We start from the raw sequence: 6048 nt of genomic DNA on the forward strand, positions 1-6048 counted from the left end.
ACAAGGCCAGCCTAGATTCAAGGGCTTGGAGGAATACTACCTTTCAGTCAATTTCCCAGTTTCCAGAGAATTTTAAAAAACAAACAGGGCTCGACACAGTGGCATGTGCACCTGCAGTTCCAGCTACTTAGGAGGCTAAGTTGGGAGGATCACTTGAGCCTGGGAGGTTGAGGTTGCAGTGAGCTGTGATTACACCACTTCAACCGGCGTGACAGATCAGACCTTGTCTCAAAACACTCTCCCCAAAACAAATAGACATAATTTTCCTGCTGAAATCCACTGCTCACTAGACTTACATTGTAATAGCCTGCCTCACCTGGCCCCTGCCTAACTCTGTCCCTCACACCTTTGCTCTGTCCCTAAAGGTCATACTGCTGTTTCCCCAGCACACCAAACTCACCACCCCTCAGGGACTTAGCCTAGAGCAATTTTCCTCCAGGCCTTCACTTGGCCACTTCACTCCATTGCTTCCAGATGGCTGACATTATTTGCCCATCTGTTTTGGGTCTCCTTCACTGGCATGAATGTAAGGTCCTTGCCAGCAGCGCTTTTCTGTCCTATCCTACATTCACTCTTAGCACCTAGAATGGTGTTATCACAGGAACGGCATAAAAGTATACTCTGTGGTTAACTGAATTTACTTGCCTAAATCTTGGGCATGTGCTGCTTTGAGAAATATACAAATTAATGTTAAAACAGAACCACAGTGGTCAGTAGCAGGCACATCCAACAATACACTAGTCCTGCATACACATCCACTGGCACGTGTCTACTTTCCTAACAAGAGCTGACAGCCATTTTGCTGCATGCTGTACAGGGCAGGGGCTGCTGCAAACCCAGCCTCTGATGGGCCCATAATCGATCTGCCGCATGCCTTGAACTCAGGGAGCTCAGATGAACTCATCACACACTCCAGCCAGAAGCTAGAAGACTGCTGGCCTTGACATTTTAATTCATTTTTGATATCAGCTGCCCTTCACTGATTCATTGAATTATAGAGGTCTGAACGAGAATCCCTACACTGGCTTCTCAATGGTTCTTAAGAAGCCAGTGTAAACCCAAGGTCATCAACCCAAGTGAACCCACATTTATCCAGGAAGCAAGAGGTGTGGTGAGGGCAGAATTCTAACAGACACCCATTCCACATGTGTCAGAGACAAAACTAAGTCCAAGATAAAATCGACAAAGGCTATTTATTCATAAACTTGCAGCAAGGGAACCCTTCTGCTGAAACCTTTGTTTCCGTAAGGGTTCAGAAGTGTTAAATGTTATAGAATAAAAAGGGGAAATACTGACAGTATTGACTTGGCACATGCCATATAAGGGTAGGATTTATGGAATCAAGCCAAGAGACAAACTGGTCTTCAAGTGCATTTGACCATCTTCGATTAGCTTCAAGGAGGCAAGTGAGCAGTTTGGGAACATTTCTAAAGAGGAAAGGGGCGGAGAGTTTTCTGTGGCCAGACATTTCCTGGAAAAAGTGAAGGTTGATGGGATTCCTTTTTGCAGTCTATCATCATGGTTCTTAGGGGTGTAAAAAATAGAGGTTCCTCTTCAAAGACTTTCCTCCCTGTCTAATTAAGAATAAATAGTAACTTCTCTTAGGAGCAAAATTTATTCAAAGACCTGTGCTAACACTCTTAAATATCTGCTAGCTGTAATAAAGAAATCAATGCCCTTTATGTTCTTAGCTCCACAATTTAGCTATTTGCACTGGCATGCTTATACTGGTCCAAGCAAGCATTAGGTCATGGCCTATTCCTCTTCCTTATTTGAAAGTATTTTTACCTTTCTCAGCATTCCACAAGTTACTTCCTCCTTCCTTTGTTCTCCTCTGCCTTTTTAAAAAAGTTCTAAGTTGCTAGTCAATCAGGACAAATACAGGATGTGAGGTCCCGTTCCAGCCAATGGAAACTGGACACAGCAGTAAAGTGACTTGTCAAGTTATAAATAACCCTTTCTCCTTTGTTCGGTGTACTCTCGTGGCAAAACGCTGGCGAGTGTACCCTTTCTGCAGAAAGTATAAAAATGACCTTGCTGAGGAAATGAATGTTCAAATGCTATTTCTTTATGGCATTGAAGAACAAGCATTTCAATCGGGGTAGGGTGGGGTGGTGGTTGTGGTATGTGGTTGCCACAGCAGTAAGTTTCTCACATGGATCATTACATTTCAAATAAATAAAATTTTAAAGATGGAAGGTATCTTAAAGTTCATCTGATCACTCTGACCACCCACATTCCCACTCTCATCCCAAGTTCATCTAATGGATGGAAAAACTCAGACAAAAGGTAATTTGGTGTCTAACCCTTAGTAAAGGTTAGATGTAGAATTAGAAGTTTTCCTGAATCCTAGGACCGTAATATAACCATCATGCATTTCAAAAGTAAAACGAAAAAAGAAATTTAAAAAAAGGAAATACAGTAAGTCGTCCTATAAACCACTTCTAGCTGGGTCCACTGGTCCCCCTGCTTCTTGTTTATTAACACAATCTGTTCAGGGGCTCTAGGGCTCAGAGCTTTAGGGGAGTCTGAGCCCTTCTCCAGCCCTGGGGTGATGGTTCTTGATTGATCCAGGTCAGTCAAATTCTCCACAGATTTAATTCTGGCCAATGAGTATGAGAAGAAATGAGGAAACGGAAGGGTGTCTTAGTCTACTTTTGCTGCTGTAACAAGAATACCACAGATGGGGTAAATTATAATGAACAAAAATTGATCCCACAGTGTTCTGGAGGCTGGAGAGTCCAAAATAAAGGTGTTGGCATCTGGCGAGGGGTTTCTTGCTGTCACTCCACAGTGGAGGGTGGAAGGGCAGAAAGAGAGAGAAGGCTGGAGGCCATGAGGTGGCTGAACTCATCTTTTTATGAGGAACCCACTCCCATAGTAACAGCATTAATCCACTAATGAAAGCAGAGCCCCTGTGACCCAACCATTTCCCATTAGGTCCTACCTCCCCACACCCACTGCACTGGGGATCAAGTTTCCAACACGTGGAACTTTGGGAGACACGTTCACGCCATAGCAGAGGACTGCTGGAGAAAGGAAGGTTTTTTAAAGTTTTTTTTAGGACACCATGGAAGTGATAGCCATTTTCTGCCATTGGACATGAATGGTGTTTTTGTTTTTGGCATGGGAAAAGGCTTATACAACTCTGGTTAACTTGGCAGCACTAATCAAAAGTCATAAAATCTCCTTTGACCCTAGAGATCCCCTACTATAAATAGTATTATATCCTATAGAACCTAGGTATTTAGGAAAGAAAAAAAATGTTCAAAGATGTATTGACTTTTAATCAAAGCAAGTAACTGGACATAGCCCAAGTATTCAAGTACAAGCTATCAGGAAACACTGTGAAGGACTTTGAAATAGGTCTTGCCCACCACCCCCACCCCTGCCTCCAATTACTGGGTGTTCCATCTAATCTAGTCCACTTTCTGAGTTGATTCCCCCCTTTCATTTCACTGCCTTTGAGCTACTTTACAATTACGTAAGTTAAGGGAAACTGATAATGCAGAGGATTCTTGTTCATAGAAATGCAAATTGTGACCAATGGAATGTAACTGATTATTGTTCTGCAGATAATTGGCCAATTGTGCCAGTTTTGTAACTATGAAGCAAACTCATTTCAGCATCCCTGCTAGGCTTATAATTATTTGTTCTTTGGATTCTCCTTTGAGCCAATTAAAGTGTCCTACTGGTTCTCTCAATAATTAACACGTTAAATACAATCTTTAACATGTTAATTTTATATTTGTATGAGTCATAATTTTAACTTCTAAAAAATCCTTTAACAAGGTAGTTAAGTAAATTTAATGTTCATGTGACATACTTTACTTACAGCCCTCTTAAAACAGTTATGAAAACCATATGGCAACATGGACAAATACTCCTGATAAAAATAGCAAGTGGGGAAAAAAGCAGAAATGCAAAATTTGTACTATGCTGTGATTAAAGCTAAATGTTTTAAGTGCTTAGGGCAAGAAATAGAAAGGAGAAAAAAAATTGAAGTTGGATTTGTTAGGGTAGTAGGATCCTGGATTAAAAAAAAAAAAAAAAAAACCCTGACTTACTATTCTGTCATACATTAAAACTAATATTGGCCAGGCGCGGTGGCTCACACCTGTAATCCCAGCACTTTGGGAGGCCGAGGCGGGCAGATCACGAGGTCAGGAGATCGAGACCATCCTGGCTAACATGGTGAAACCCTTTCTACTAAAAATACAAAAAATTAGCTAGGAGTGGTGGCATGCGCCTGTAGTCCCAGCTACTCGGGAGGCTGAGGCAGGAGAATCGCTTGAACCTGGGAGGCGGAGGTTGCCGTGAGCCAAAATCGCGCCACTGCACTCCAGCCTGGAAGACAGAGCGAGACTCCATCTCCAAAAAAAAAAAAAAAAAAATTCCTACTGTTGTAACAAATGGTTTAAAGCAACACTAATAATAAATTCTGCAGTTCTGGAGGTCAGAAGTCCAAAGTGGGCATCACAGGGCTAAAATTAAGGTATGGATAGGGCTGTGTTCCTTTCAGTCCTACGAGAAAATCCGTTTCCTTGCCCTTTCCAGCGTCTAGAGGCTGCCAGCATTCCTTGGCTTGTTGCTCTCCTTCCTCCATCTTCAAAGCCAATAGCTTAGCATCCTCAAGTCTGTCCACCCTCACATCGCCTTCACTAATGCTTGTATGGATCCATGTGCTTACCCTGCATCTGCCCAGGTAAATAAGGATGCTCCTTCTATCTCAGCGTCCTTACTTAACCATGTCTGCAGAGTCCCTTTTGCCATGTAAGGTGACACATTCACAGGTCCTGGGGATTAGGATGTGAACATCTCTGAGGACCCCCATCCCCAATCCAGAGGTTTCCCTGAAATGCAAGTTCAGTGAGAACAGCTTCCCATATGCCTGAGTGAAGGCACAACAGTGACTGCTGAGTGCAAAAGGACAGTGTGGGGTTCCATTTAAATTAAATTTCAGAAGAGGCAACACTAGCCTATGGTGGAAAAGAATTACAATGATCGCCTCTCAGGGCAGGGTGGGGTTGACTGGGGAAGGCCATGATGGAATTTTCTGGTATGGTGATGTTCTTTATTCTGGCAGGGGCACAAAAGTGTAAACAAACATTACTCTAGTCAATGATACATCCTGGGGAAATTGTAGTGATGTCTGCCATTTACTCTGAAGGATGTAATGGATAGTTTGATGGACAGATGGATAGACAGGTGATATATAGGTACAGTAACATGTTTATGATAGAATCTAGGTGGTAGGTATACAGGCATTCATTTTAATAATCTTTGTTGACAATTTTTATAAAAATGTTGGGGATAGTAAGATATGACCCTGGAATATGACTCTGGCACTCTAAAAATTATAAATTAACAAAAGAACTTAGAAAGCCATTAAGCAAGCTCTTGAATAATTTCCTATTTAAAATCAATGGTTCTCAACCTGGACAATTTTGGAAGGTGTCTAGAAAGGTGTGGGAGCATTCTTGACGGTCTCCAGAACTCTCAGTAAGGGCAGGGTGTTACTGGCACCCAGGGCAGGGTCCAGAGAAGCTACTGCAACCACACAGCCTCTCCACAGGACTGTCTTCCTACACTAAATGTTACTGAGGAATACCAATTTAAAATCAGAATCTTCTCTTCGTATGTCTTCATTAATTTGCTTGCAGTTGCTTGTAGCACATCTCCAAGTGGACTGTGACTCACTTCTCGAAAGTGTGTTGTATCTCCCACTTCTCTGTAACCCAAGAACACCCAGCATAGTACTCTACCCAGAACACATATTTAATAAACATTTGGTAACAGGGGAGGGGATGTTCCCTGACTATCCCAGCTTGCCCTTCAGGCAGTTCCTTTGATACAAACCTACCCCACATTCCCCCTTCTCCTCCGAACCCCAACCCCTTAATAGCCAGTGAGGAAGGATGTTCCCTGCTGCATTCTTCTGCCAAGACACAATCTTGAAACTACATCTCCACTGCCACCCTCCTTCACCCTGCCCAACCCCATCCCCCTGCACCAAATGGCAGGGGAGGCACTTGAAAATAACCACGA

General features: G+C 42.7%; 1 long non-coding RNA gene across 1 annotated transcript in view; it reads left to right on the forward strand.

The window, feature by feature from the left end:
• Positions 1-6048, forward strand: part of LOC140709625 (uncharacterized) — a 52547-nt gene that overhangs the window by 38743 nt on the left and 7756 nt on the right. The window lies entirely within an intron of this gene.

The sequence above is a fragment of the Chlorocebus sabaeus genome, chromosome 2 (genome assembly GCF_047675955.1).
Source record: "Chlorocebus sabaeus isolate Y175 chromosome 2, mChlSab1.0.hap1, whole genome shotgun sequence".
Lineage (NCBI taxonomy): Eukaryota > Metazoa > Chordata > Mammalia > Primates > Cercopithecidae > Chlorocebus > Chlorocebus sabaeus.